We start from the raw sequence: 14,071 nt of genomic DNA on the forward strand, positions 1-14,071 counted from the left end.
AACTCATTATTAGCAGAGATTCTCCTCATTGGCATGACCCCCTGCAATACCACACATGAGCCAAATTAATGTTCTCAGGATGGCAGGGAACAATTTTCCCTTCGAGTATTCCCATGAACAAGCTCGAGGTGTTGAGACTTCGGCAGCACAGAACAGAGCGACTGCTTCTTTAGTGAAGACTTGCCGTGCAAAGTGATAGTGATCTCAGCTTCTGAGTTCCCTCGTGTTCTGACAGGCTTTCCAGTGTCTTTAGATGTGTATCTTTATTTGCAGGCTATTTGCACTGAGAAGTGACTGAGAGCCTATGGATACAGCTGCTCTCCAAAATCCATGGGACTTCTCAGCCACCACCACCTCCATCCCAACAGCAGCTCAGCTGGGCTGCAGGGGTTACACATGACCAGGAACTAAAATAATGGGTTTTACAGTGTTTCTTGTTTGTTCATTAGATCGATCGATCAATTGATTTTTTGTTGGTTTCCTGTTTCTTTTTTTCCCTCAGACTGCACAGTACTGACACTCCAAGACTTTCTAAGTTCATACTCAAAAAAATTTTTGCTACCAGGCACATTATTTGTTGAACATTACTAAGTATTTGTTCAGGATGGCATGCTCTAGCACTGTTTCAGCTGAAATATTTTCTTCTGTGAACCCCTGAATAATGTAGCTGCACTGTCCTGTTTGCAAAGCGCAGGCTTCCGTGACATGACTTAGATGAGACTTGAAGATTTGCACCCATTGGGCCACTGCGTGACGGCTGGAGCTGCGTGCTGCTGGCTAATTTCCTTTGCTTGGCGGTCATTAACTCCTTCTTCATTAGCAATTTCACATTGCAAAATGAAAACGGCTTGCATCATCCACAGGCTCACTGGAGCTGATAAGCTCGTGAATGTGAGACCCTGTCCCACCACGAATGTGAGCAGGAGGAAACATCCCCCCAGGAGCAGAACATCCCATACCCACAGCTGAACTTGGGGCAGCACATCTGGCAGTGCCATCCAGCTGTGCCCCCTCCCCTGCTGCCCTGAGCACTGGGGTGCTGCTTGGGAGGGGAGCAAATGGGAGATCAACTCCTCCCGAAGGGGAAAGGTAACAAGTTTTTGTGGTACTGCATTTTATGGGACACTGCAGGGCAGGGCGCATGCATCTCCGTGTCTCTTCTGAGATGCTCTGACGTATCTCCAACAGAGCCTCTGGAACACATGCGAGCACCCATGTCTCTCAGTAGAGGAGTTTTGTTAGCGTTGCTCAAGTTGAGAGGGGAGGGTAAGGCAGCCCTTTGCTTGGGAACCGTAGAAAAGGTCCGAGGGCTGTGCAAGCCGAGAACTGTGTAAACAGAGTGGATAAATTATCCCCTAAGTTACGAATGTGCTCAGAAGCAGAGCTACAGCCAACCTTTGCATTAGATGAGAACAGCTGCATACACCATAGCCTCCAAATTTCCATAGAAACTTGGATGAGCCATAGATTATCTTCATTTTGTAAATGTTTTAATTATTATGCTATAATATAGTTCTGTGGGGATTGAAATGTTAAGCCAAGGCTCTGTGGAAGCCACATCGTAAAAGCAGTTTCTCTAGACCATATTTTACAAAAAGCAAAGCTGTTTCAGGATTAAGACTTATGGTTTCTGATAGATTTGCTTTTTTTTCCATGCTACTGCATCCACTGCTTTAAATAAATAAACTCCCACTGAGCTTGCTACTCCAGCGGGACTGGATTGAACTTCCCAGGCATGCATGAATTATAAAGTCAGATCCATGTTCCTGTGGAAGGAGAACTGCTGGCAAAAATGAACTGATGCACATAGCCTCTCTGAAACCCCGGCTGCATACGGACGGGCTGTCACCAGCCCGTGGGGTCACAGGGTGCAAAACGCTGACCCCTCGCCCTGACGGGAAGCGCTCCTGCTTGCAGCATGCAGACGAGTGTCGCAACTCCTCCACGTCCTGGCCACCGAGATGGCCCCGCCGATTGCCGAGCGGGTGACAGGATGTGGTTTCTGCGTGCGCAGCGGCCGCGCCATCGCTGATGTTTACGAGATCAGGTACCGGGGTGGAAACGCGGCCCCGGAGCTTTGGTTACATCAAAGACTTTCCCACGGCGAGGGCTGCCGGCGCGGTGGGGATGGTGCCTGGTATGGCCGCATCCCCGCCACAGCCACCACGCTGACGCCATCCCCTGGGTGCTGCACGGCCGGAGATCCCTGATTTGGTTTAATTCCAGTAGAAACAGCCACAGGAGCCCAGTCAGGCCAGTTGCTTTTGCTGAGCACCACGGGGCAGCCGGAGGTGTGGTTAGGTGGCTGCAAAGCCGGGGATGCAAGGCCCTAGGAAAGCCACCCTGTGCTCGCTGAAATGCTCCTTAAATAACACATCTGCTCGGGACATCCAGTCATGCTGCGCAGATGATGTGAAGCTGTATTTTTCCTTGCAGGAGAAGTGTTGCTCGCGTTTCCCTCTGCCTGCCCACAGCCTGATCCCGCAGCAGTGGGGAAGTGAGGGAGAGCTGAGCACCCATACCCACAAGGAAACCCACCAGCTTCTAACAGCTGTTGGATTTTTATGTACTTTTATGGGGCGTCCTGCTGCTCTGCCTGATAGCAAGTGGGGCAAGGTGCAGCCCAGCACCTGCACCAGCATTAAGTCAACAGACTGTGTTTGCTCAGACGCAACAACCCGTGAGTCAGAGCATGGCTCCTAATGAAGAAGTCTTCCCAGCTAGTGTCATGCTCATCATTGATTGAGGCAGCGATACAGCAGCTGGTCCTCCTCGCCCCGATCAGTGGTTAGTTTTTAGGCTGCCTTTTAGCAGCTCTTTGGCAGCTGCAGCTGTAGGCTGGGCTTTTGCCACTGTCTCCCAGTGCAAACGCTGACCCTGCTGGGACAAGCTTCTATTAGCAGTGTGGGATGGGTCACCTCACGACCAGTGCCCTCTATGGAAAGGCCAACATGCTGAGAAATTAATCCTCTTGGAGAAAATATCATTTCTATGGAGAAACTGAAAGAAAAACCAGAAAACAGAAAAACAAGAAAGAACAATTTTAATTTCCATTCTGAAACATTCGGGTTGAATTTCTTTCAGTCTCATACAAAAGTGTAATAGGTATAATGTATGATTTTCAAGGCTGATTTCATGGAAACCAAGCACTTTGATCTGCCTGAAATTAGGCAATTTTAGAATTGCAATGCATGACAAATTTATTACCTGCCTCAGAGCAGAAAACCAATTCCAAAATTGCTGTTTTTTCCCATAAAAAAAATACATAAACCAAATGCAACGACAAAAACTAAGCTCCCTCCTTGCTTAGTTCTAAATGTAACAAGTAGCTTGGTTCCCTGAAAACCACAGTTCTTTATTTATGGCCTGGATGGTCCCTTTCGCCCCACGCCTAAGGCTGCTCTGTTTCCATGTGAGATTTCTCAGCAGAGTGTTAGGCAGATGGCTTGGAGTAGGGCCATAAATCAGAGGGTTTCAGGATACATCCAACTTTCTGCATGTGCCCTTAGCACCTGTGCAGCCTGTTCCCCGCATAGCCTTGTCCCGGGCATGGAGGCCACACTGCAATTTTTGTCACTGCTTCGGAGCATCTCAAGGCCTCGTCCAGCCTGCAGACATCCCACAGAAACACAGAAGGACCACAGAGTCCACCCAAACTTCCCTAACAGAAGAAAAATGGGATGTCTGGGGCAATACCTTGAAGGTATTTAGCCTCAGCATCTTCATTAAGCATGGGTAAGGAGAGCAAGTCTACCTTGTTGTAAAACGCTCATCTTTTCTCAGGCTGAAAGGTCTGGGGCTGTTCAGCCTGAAGGAGAGAAGGCTCCGGGGAGACCTGGCAGCAGCCGTTCAGTATGTAAAGGGAGGGCTTAGGAAGGAAGGGGACAGACTGTTTAGCAGAGTCTGTGGTGATAAGACAAGGGGAAATTATTTCAAATTACAAGAGAGGAGATTTAGATTTGACATATGGAAAAAGTTTGTTACAATAAGGGCAGTGAGGCACTGGCACAGGTTGGCCAGAGATTTGGTGGATGTCCTATCCTTGGAGACACTCAAGGTCAGGCTGGATTGGGCTCTGAGCACCTGATGGAGCTGTAGGTGTCCCTGTTCATTGCAGGGGAGTTGGACTGGATGGCCTTTAGGGGTACCTTCCAACTCAAACGATTCTATGATTCTCTGATTCCCCAAGAGCTCTTCCCTCTTCTCCTTCTATAGCCATTCTTGCCCCCTCCCTTTGCCTGTAATTGACAGCAGACTATAAAGCTGCTCATGGCAGGGCTCTTGGCCGCTTTGCTGCATGCTGAGCACAATGGGAATTATGCTCATAATAATAATAGTAATTATTATTATGGTAGCATCTAGAGAGCTCACGTATTGTGGCAGGTGTTTTGCAGACACAGGAAAACGTAAAGTCTTTCCCTAAAGACTTTGCAATTGCAAGCAAGATTCAACAAGCAAGATGCAAAATTAGAAATATAGGTTTGTGTTATGGATGAGTGGCCAGCCTGACCCCCGCTGCACGATCTGTGAAGCACTAGCTGATAAATGGAAATGTGTTCCATAAAAAGTCATTCACTGTTTTAAAATTTTAGGCCAACACCAGTTGCAGCTTTTGCTTATTTATTTCCCACAACTATAACTTTGTGAAAGGCTTTGCAGTCCCGTTTACGCAGCATCACAAAGCTCCATCCCAGTAATGTTCAGGGAGACAGCAACTCCTGAACACCTCTGAAATCACTGCTTGCTAAAGCTTTGTGAATGCTGTTGTGGGGTCAAACATTTTTGAGTCACAACATGCCTGGAGGGAAGAGAAAGAGAATGTATTTAAAAAAAATGCACAAACTTTCTTTAAAATTGTCTGTTGATTGGGTATTGATGCCTTTCTCCTCCTTATTTTTCCCCATAGGTGATGCTGCTAAGAGTACTTCATACACAGGTACAATGTGAGTTTATGTGGTTTTTGACACTAGCAAAACATTTCAGCCTGGATAGGCATCAGCTCATGCATTTGTAGATATTTAGGGGAAAAGCAGCCACTTTTAAGACGATGCTCATTCATGCAATGTTTGCCATAGGGGGAAGATGTTGTGGCCGTGTGACAGACACGATACTGTGATGTTGCTGTGCCTGACACTGCGGGGTTTGCGGGCAGAGATAAGGAGCCCAGCCCACTGCCAGCTCCGCCGAGCTAGAGGGAGCAGCACTGCAAAATCACAGAGCACAGAAATGAGCTGAGTTTAGCATGCCAGTGTCCTTTCACACAGCTCTCAGGACGCACGAGAGCTCTGCAGAATCGCAGTCCTGACAAAGCCTGACTTCTCCAATTCAGAGGAAATAAAAAGGACTTTGTGACTCTGTTGTGAGTGCTGATAGAGGGTTGGTGTGCCCAGGGGGCAGCGAGCCAAGGGAGAGGGAGGAGCGCTGGAAAATTTGGCTTCAGTGAACAGTTCCTTAAATTCAATGAGTCATGATTTTCTTTCGGCGCATGCGGCCCGCTGTGTATAAACTCCAGCCCGGCGAGAAAAATATCCTCTGGTCATTGGTGAGAGCAGGCAATGGTTTCCTAAGGATTAATTCCTCCTATAAGATACCGTCTGCATTCCTTTGGAAGATGCCCTCCCACAGGCCCTCTCTCATAGAGCCACACTAAAAATAGTGCTGAGCGCTTCCTGATGGCAGTGCCGTGTTTCTCTGGAAAGGTAGGTGCTTTTTGTCTGGAAGGTAGATGAAGCTGACACAGCTGAATGCACTTAAATTTGCATGATAATGTTGTTAATTATCCACAGATTTCAAACCAAATGACGATTTCACAAAAAGACAAGGCGTAGTCCTATTTTTCTTTCCTTATGTGTAAAAAATGTGCGTGTCATTTGCATAATTAAAATGCATTTTCTCCATATGCATTGCAAGTTGAGGTGGAGGCTCCTCCATCATCCGGCTGCTCACTCAGCATGCACATTTCTGCAGACCCAGCTCATGGTGGCTCACTGGCAGTGCTGCCAAAATGCAGCTGCTGAGAGCATGCAGTCAGCCCAGGTTAATAATGACTGGAAAAGGCTGTGCAAGTTGAGCTGCCATCCTGCTTCTCTGCCACTTTGCAGTGGGATGGGCTGTGGGGCCATTTGTGAAGGGCAGCAGCCAACTCTTATCTCTGTGCAGATAAAGCAGATGTGGCAAAGCATGCTTCCTTGCAAGCAAATTCACTCAATCTTTGCAGCATGTTTAGTCACTGACTTTCCTGAGAAGGTGGCCACTAAGTCCTGGCAGCAAGCTTTTCTCCTAGAGAGCCGCCAAACCCTTCCTGACCTGAGGGACTTCCCATAAAATAAACAAAGGGTATCTTTCCACTCGCCTTTCCTTACCTTGCTTTTTCAGCCCTGTTCTTCAGAAATGCATGTCTCACCGTCTCTTCTGAGCGACCAAGGCAGTTTTATTTCTCCATTTAAAAAATGTCTTTTTGGAAATGGAAGTATGTCTTTGGATTTGTATCATCTGGCTTTTTCTGAAGGACTCTGCTTGTCCCTTTTCCAAGAGCAAGACAAAGTGGCTGAGGCTGGAGGAGCGCTCCCAGTCCCTGTGAGAGAGCTGGAAGGTGCCTGGTCTGTATGCCATTGGGGAACTGAAACTACAGCCCTGGAGAGGAAACAAGATCATGTCTGCTGCTCCCTTCACACTCTTTACTTTGTTTGCTTTGCATGACTGGTTTCTAGCTGAATAAAAGAAATCTCCTGGCCCTCTGAGATGAGGAAAATCATCCAGTGATAAAACGAAGTTCTGAGGGGTTTGAGATGTGTCCTTCTCCTGGGAAAGAGAAAGGATGCTCCTGTGGTACCTGACATAACTGGGACTTGCAAAGCTCTGTCTGCTAGTTTATAAACATACACTCGTTAAAGCATTTTAATTAGGATGTTTTGAGAACTGTGTGTTGGTCTGTGCATGCCCTTTGTGAAATATTAAACACTCTTGCCCATTCAGTGCAGTCCTCCTCCCCAGGTTTTCCTGCACCTGGGGTTTGACATCCCTGACTATTCTAGAGTTAAATGATCTTCTACAAAAAAGTCTTAATGAGATCTTTGAAGTTGCAGTCAAAGGAGTACATACCAGAAAAGGTTTTGCTCTCTCCATCCTCTAGTTGTGTTTGTTGATATTTTCCCATCAGACCTGACAACAAACAGCTGATTAACTTGTTAGCCAAGTGCATCAAAGCACAGGGCGAGAGCATGAAATCTCCTGCTGTGTCCTCCAGCCACTCCTCACACGCAGTGGTTTCTACAGGGCCCGTCTGGGTGCAAGCTGTCCGTCCTGCACAATGGGCCATCTCAGCGACTCGTGGGCAGAAGTGTGCCCTCTAGCTCTTCACCCACTTTCTCCAGGCTCAGAGATGTGGCTGCACCAGAGCCAGGAGCTCCTTTGCAGGCAGTGAAGGGTCCCCTGTGGAGAATCACAGCTTTAAGATCACCAGATACCCAGCAAGTGCCTCACATATCTTTTCCCTTCCACCTCTTCTCACCCCTTTACTCCAAGGGCCTCCTGCCCTTTCTCCTCTTTACCTCCAGCAATGTCCCTCCCCATACAGCCCACTGACCTCACTCTCCTCCTTGCTTCCACCCTTTGTAACTTGGTCTTTGATGCATGGGGCAGCACAGAGCCCAGCAGGGCCAAGCTGTCTCTGTCCTTCTGAGATGGTGAAGTGTCAGTTTATCAGCAGTGCTGGATTCAGGTCCATTTATGTGTGGCATCCTTCAGATGGGAAAACACCAGATGTTGCACTTGCAGAGAAAGAGTACTCGCAGGTGAGCTTCTTGTTTTTCTCCCAGAGTGAAGATCTTTGCAAAGGAGGCTGCTCGTGCCAGCAGCACCAGAGGATCAGAGCTCCTGGAGAACAAGTCAGAAAGGCTGATAGCTTGGTAACAAATGGCAAGATGAAGGAAAGGAGATGGGCAAGGCTGATGCATTTTTACGTTACTGAATCTCGTGAGTTTGGTCTTGGCAGCAGTACTGCTGCTGAGCTCCTGGTTCTCCTGTGCTCCCCTTTCCTGCAGTCCCTGGACCTGTCCTCCAACCAGCATCAAGTGACAAATCAGACACCATGGGACTTGGTTTTGCAAACCTGCAACACAAGCAGGCATGTTTGCAAAGACAGAGCACACTCACACACCTGACAGCACCTGGAACCCTCCCCTGACATAGCACTCCAGTAACAGAGATGTAAGAAGGCATAATCCCAAGTGAAGCCATGCAAGGAAATTGTTATATATATATTTTTTACCTTTGCATATGGAGCTGCCACAGTGCACCTGAGAAATAGATACCCAGCAGCTAGCTGCAGGCAGTCTGAGATGACAGATGCATGTTTAAATAATGTCTTTATTCCAGTTCAGCTGAAAAAATAATTATTGAATATGAGTCTTCAGCCAAGAAGTACCTTTGTTTCTGAGCTCTCATTGATTAAAATATCTTGTGCTTTCAGCTGGATTATAATAAAGACACTACATTACCCTTCACACAGAATATTAAAAGAATATCTTTATTTGGGAGAATAGAGGATTTAGAGTGTGACCTTAACGTTTCTTGAAATTTGAAGAATTTCACCAAGCCTGGACAAACTCCTACTTCAAAACTGGAGGATTTCTGCTAGAACAGGAAGTTTCTCTTGCATTGTTATCCACCAAAATGAGCCCTGGATTATATTTAGTCCCATTCATTCAGCACAATGAAAAGTAAGTCTCCAGCCAATTTCCTTAAGCGAGGTTATTAATAAGCACCGGTGCTAGGTGGCTGATCATTTTTAGGAGGCTGAGGAAGGAGATGGACACAGCACAAACACCCACTCTTCTCTGACCAAGGTTCCCAGTGGATTTGACTCTTCAAAGCACTTTATACCTGGGTACCTGTGCCTAAACATTGCTCCAGATACAGCTTCCAGCCCTGCCCTGACTGTGCTTACTGGCCCATGCTCCATTGGAGCTGCAAACAGACCATCCAGGGCAGCTGAGCAGATTTTAAGCTGCAGCTAAATAATCTTTCAGAGGCTCCTACAGGCTCAAAGCAGCTCTGTGTAAAACTGCTGCTGAGCAGCAGATACTGCAACAACAGCAGACTCCCAACATACAGGAGCTCGTGCTGAAGTCATATGGGAGCACATGGAGAAGCTGTACACAAGTCAGGAGCTTGGGTCAACAAGGGCAGCTGTAGACTGGCTGTAATTCCTGGCTTCATGCATTGCTTTCTGTGTATTTAAAGACAAATTACTTGAGCTGCGTCTGTTCTGAGGTCTGGAAGACTGACTTAAGGTGGTGTTATGCATGGTCCTGCATGGTCCTCATGACTTGTAAGTTTTCTTCCATTTTGCTGGCTATCACTTGATCTTCAAGTATCTGAGCTCAAAATACCTCCTGCCTGTATTCAACTAACTAGTATGACATGACTGGAAGTTTGGGCTTGCCCTATAGGAGTGAGCTCCCTACCACCACCTCCGTTTGTAGTCATCAGTGGGAGAAGTATGGAGCTTTTGCAACAATTTCTGCAGTGGGATATATTCCCCTTCAGATCCCAAGCAAAATTCATGCAGTGCGATGTCTTGGCCTTGCTCAGTCAGGAAAAACTAGTTGCTTCTCTCCCACTCAGTGTGATGGTGGGGAGGAGTGGAGGTGATCTCCTCTGTGCTTCTACAAGAGCAAAGTACAGCAACATGTGGCTCTCCTCTTGCCATCTAGGGATGTTTTAACATGTAATGGGTACAAGGGAAGAAAGGACATGAGAAGCAATGTGTCAACCACAAACAGCTGGGATTCAAATGCAGATGATGTAGTAATGTTAGTCTAACTTCCGCCTGCACACTGCCAATCGACAAGAAAAAAAACTCTGAAAACCAAAACTCTCTGAAAACCAAACACTGGTCCTGGGAAGGTACGGGATAGGACAAGGGGGAGTGATGGGACAAGGGGGGATGGATTTAAACTGAAAGAGGAGAGGTTTAGGTTTTAGGAAGAAATTCTTCACTCAGAGAGTGGTGAGGCATTGGAACAGGTTACCCAGAGAAGTTGCGGATGCCCCATCTCTGGAGGAGTTCAAGACCAGGCTTGATGGGTTCCTGGGCAGTCTGATTTTTTGCTGCAACCCTGCCCAGTGCAGGGGGGATGGAACCAGATGATCTTTGAGGTCCCTTCCAACCCAAGCCATTCTATGATTCTGTGATTCCATGAACGTGGTGGTGAGCATGACCGTGATTTCTTGACTGGAATGTTTGGAGCAGTTTTTCCCTCAGTGCCCACCTCCCCTCCTCTGGTGCCCGTCACTTCAGCAGTTACAGCACTGAGACTTTCCAAAGCTCAGCATTTGGCACTTGCAGCCTTTGTGCAAACTCAGGTACCACTGCAAACTCAGGTACCACTGCAAGGCACTCGTTTCACTCAGATTTGGAAGATCTCAGCCACGAGGACTGTAAATGGACTTACATTTTAAAGAAAATGAGACTGTGTGAGACTGAGACTGTGTGCCATGGCATCTTCAAAACCAGCACAAAGCAGGCAGGTGAGGTCACATAAGCCAGCCAAACACACTACAAAAAAACAAGTTATAGAAGTAATGAAATATTAAGCCAGAGAATTTCTTCATATTTTAGCAATTTGTATGTATGCATTTGGTTGGCTCTGCCCTGTTATTCCTGCCAGGCACTCAATTAGCACTTGAGTTAATAAGATGTTTTAATGGCTGTTAAATTAATCAACAACTCTGACACTGCTTCTCTGTTTTCCAAGGGAAAGACATTCTTTCAGCCCAATTCCTACGTTATCAGTGTCACTAATTATTTGTTTATTCTCTTTACTACACTTATTTGACTTCATTCGGAATTAGATGCAGTGATAGGGGATGTAATTTAGTATTTTTTCTGTAATGTGCTGAATAGATGAGGATTAGAGCTCCCAGCTATGAGTAAATGAGTACTCATAAGCATTTGTTCAAACAGAAAACACAGAGCCTTTTTGACAACTGTCATATTCCCTTTGATTTGCTCTTCATCAGTGCTTTTGTGAGTTTGCTCACAGAAAGGTTTGCCAAAATGAAAGTACTGCTAATAGAGATGAAAACGTGTAACAGCCCTCGTGAAAATGTTTGGGCTGACCTGTGCCACAGCTATTTCTTTCTGATTCTCTGACAGCAATCCAGGCAGGAAAAAAACAATAGTTTGGGATTGAGTTCATCAGCCCCTCAAAACAGCTAGCATACTAAAAATAGAAGGAAAACATCAAGAAAAAGAATTTTAAAATAACTGAAATATGTCCCCAAACCCATGGATTTACAATTGTTTCGTTCCGAAGAATTTAAAGAACAAAAGAAAACACATGACCTGCGGGCAGTGCGCAGCTCTGCACCAGCTGGGGTCCTGAGGGTGATGGTTTCCCATCCGGCTGGGAGCTGGGTTGGTGCACATGTGGGTTGTTGTAGGTCTCGGGCTCAGTTATCTCCTTGGGTTCATTCAAACCTATGCTTCTGCTGTGAGTGAAATAGCCTAGGGCTGGATCTGTGCTGAGAGAAATGAAACGCTTTCATGAAACTATGTCATGTGCTGAATGTGGCAGCCTGTCGTGTAATAATAGCTAAAACTTTCTGTAATTAAAACGAGTAGCTAGTTATGGTGTCTGACTATGATCAAAGCTCTTTTGTCTGCTCTGACAGTTGGCACATGTGAAAGATTTTGGCTTACGTGGAAAATACTGTTGTGGTTTTTCTCTTGGTTTTAAATGGCAAGAAACATACATCTTGGATTATCCCTAAACTGAAAGAAAACAGTAACGGGAAACGAAGAACCAGAATTTGCATGACGTAAAACGTCTACAATTTCTGGCAGAAGCAGCTCCTGTGCCCAGTGATGCCTTTGGAGCAGTTGACCCGAGGCTGCAATGCAAACAGTTGATTTGGGTCATTTTGTTTTTCCAAAGAGATGGGAATACAGCTTGTGGGAGCAGTCCCAAAGGTACTGTGCTGCCTTTTTAAATTAAGAATTGTTTTTGCATAACAAATATTTGTCTGAATTGTGACAAACCAATTGTCTCCCAGTAAAGGATGTTTTTCCATTACTTGGACTGTAAATAGTTCTTTGGATACATGTTTTACAGATAGAGGCTACCCTTCTGTTCATGAAATCTCCATCACTTTCTTCTACTCATGTCTGGTATCTATATTACAAAATACAGGGCTTGGTGAGTAAATATAAACTGCTCTTGCCCTCAAATTCCTCTTCATCTCCACAAAACCCCAAACTAATCCAGAATTCCTTCTGCATCTCTGAAAACATCTACTTCCGCTTAGAGGTCTCTGGGAGGATAAATATGAAGTTGAAAAAAACAGATGTTAACTGATTGGCTGAGGAACATCAGCCAATAATGTAATGTTTTAAACATTATTCTAGGCAACAAAACATAATCTGAGGGAAATGACCATCAGAGTGTGCTGCTGAGCATTTTCCCTCCCCTTCTCCTGAAGTTCTGAGGTACATTGTGTGTAGATTTGCTCTTCCACATCTTATGTGCAGTCATGTCTTCTTGTGTTGCTTGTAATTTGTTTGCTTCCTTGTGGCAAGGGCACCACAATATAAGGACATGAAACTATTAAAAAGCATCCAAAGGAGGGCTACAAAGACGGGGAAGGCTCTGGAGGGCAACGTGTATGAGGAGCAGCTGAGGGCCCTCGGATTGTTCAGCCCTGAGCAGGGGAGGCTGAGGGGAGGCCTCATGGCGGCTGCAGCTCCTCACAGGGAGCGGAGGGGCAGCGCTGAGCTCTGCTCTCTGTGACAGCGACAGGGCCCGAGGGAATGGCATGGAGCTGTGTCAGGGGAGGGGCAGGAGGGGGTTAGGGAAAGGGTCTGCACCAGAGGGCGGTGGGCATGGAACAGGCTGCCCAGGGCAGTGGGCATGGCCCCGAGCTGCTGGAGCTCAAGGAGTGTTTGGACACCACTCTGACATAGGGTTTGGGTTTGGGGTGGTGCTGTGTGGAGCCAGGAGCTGGAATCATCTTTGTGAGTTCCTTCCATCTTGGGCTATACTATGGTTCTATGATCTTGGGCCACCTTTTCTTTAGAGGGCAGGACTTCACTGTGAATGGTTGGGAGCTCACCACTTTGGTCTGTGTTTTCCTTGGAGTGACTCGACTCCACTGCCACTGCTTTGGACCTGGAGGAAATTGCTGAGCATGTGGGACCCCCTCGTCCCCAGAGCCTTGGCTAACAACTACTGCTAAATGCTGCTGACCCCTGTGAGGAACTCCTTTGGCTTGTATCTGCATCATGCCCCACGCTGACTGCACTTTATCTACTTGCGATCTTGACTCCACATATTAGTGCTTACACACAGACCCAGACTTACCTCCTCTTGGGTATGTGAGAATAGTTCTTCTAGTGCATGCAGCAGATCAGCTTCCCAAGTGCAGAGACAGCCCTCCAGGGTGCTAGCACAATGTGCTAACATGGACAGCTCGGTAGCACAAGAAATTTGGTCCTTACAGAAACAAACCTGTGGATCAAACATGATGAACTGTAGCACCACGCAGGCTGCAGGCGATGGTGTCGTTAACATATCCAGGGACACTGCTTCCAGGTGATGACAGACAGTATTACCGTCATGTGCAATCCCAGCAAGCAATGTGCTGTGACATTCCCCGGTGCCTGACAGGGAATTATTGACCTATGGAGCTTTCCTATTATATTAATTAATTAATCTACAGCTCACCTTCAGTGAATGCTTTTAGTTGACAGACTGACTGATCTACTTCTGATGGAATACAGGCACTGCTGTCTTGTAGGCTGGTTTCTCAGGCAGGAGACACTTGGAAAGAAACGTCTTTACTGCAGATGTCAATACAGAAGAATAAAATCTGTCCTCAAAAAAGAAGGAGTCACAGACTATAGCTGGACCTGTTTTTACTCCTATGCTTCATCTGTGTATCTGAAATATCATAAACGGTGACAGAGATTACTCCTTGTTCTGCTGGTACAGGCAAGAGGGAAGGGTCCCTCACCAAAATGCCCATCATACTTGAGTGTTTGTGCACTCCTTGCGTGAACGTGCACATT

General features: G+C 46.5%; 2 long non-coding RNA genes across 7 annotated transcripts; one reads left to right on the forward strand and one right to left on the reverse strand.

Annotated features, from left to right (window-relative positions):
* On the reverse strand, positions 245-12,715 carry LOC110398302. Of its 6 annotated transcripts, none has more exons than XR_002438307.1 (5): positions 10,458-12,671; positions 7,586-8,110; positions 7,102-7,431; positions 6,363-6,633; positions 245-3,000 (listed from the first exon to the last, which is right to left on the reverse strand). It is a non-coding gene; the product is annotated as an uncharacterized LOC110398302 (long non-coding RNA). The 6 variants fall into 6 exon arrangements; XR_002438310.1 differs by lacking the exon at positions 245-3,000 and adding an exon at positions 8,270-8,381 and having other exon boundaries at positions 4,604-6,633; positions 10,458-12,715; XR_002438308.1 differs by lacking the exon at positions 245-3,000 and adding an exon at positions 4,604-4,798.
* Positions 5,479-6,974, forward strand: LOC110398301. Its single transcript, XR_002438305.1, has 2 exons — positions 5,479-5,699; positions 6,376-6,974. It is a non-coding gene; the product is annotated as an uncharacterized LOC110398301 (long non-coding RNA).

Source organism: Numida meleagris, chromosome 4, assembly GCF_002078875.1.
Source record: "Numida meleagris isolate 19003 breed g44 Domestic line chromosome 4, NumMel1.0, whole genome shotgun sequence".
Lineage (NCBI taxonomy): Eukaryota > Metazoa > Chordata > Aves > Galliformes > Numididae > Numida > Numida meleagris.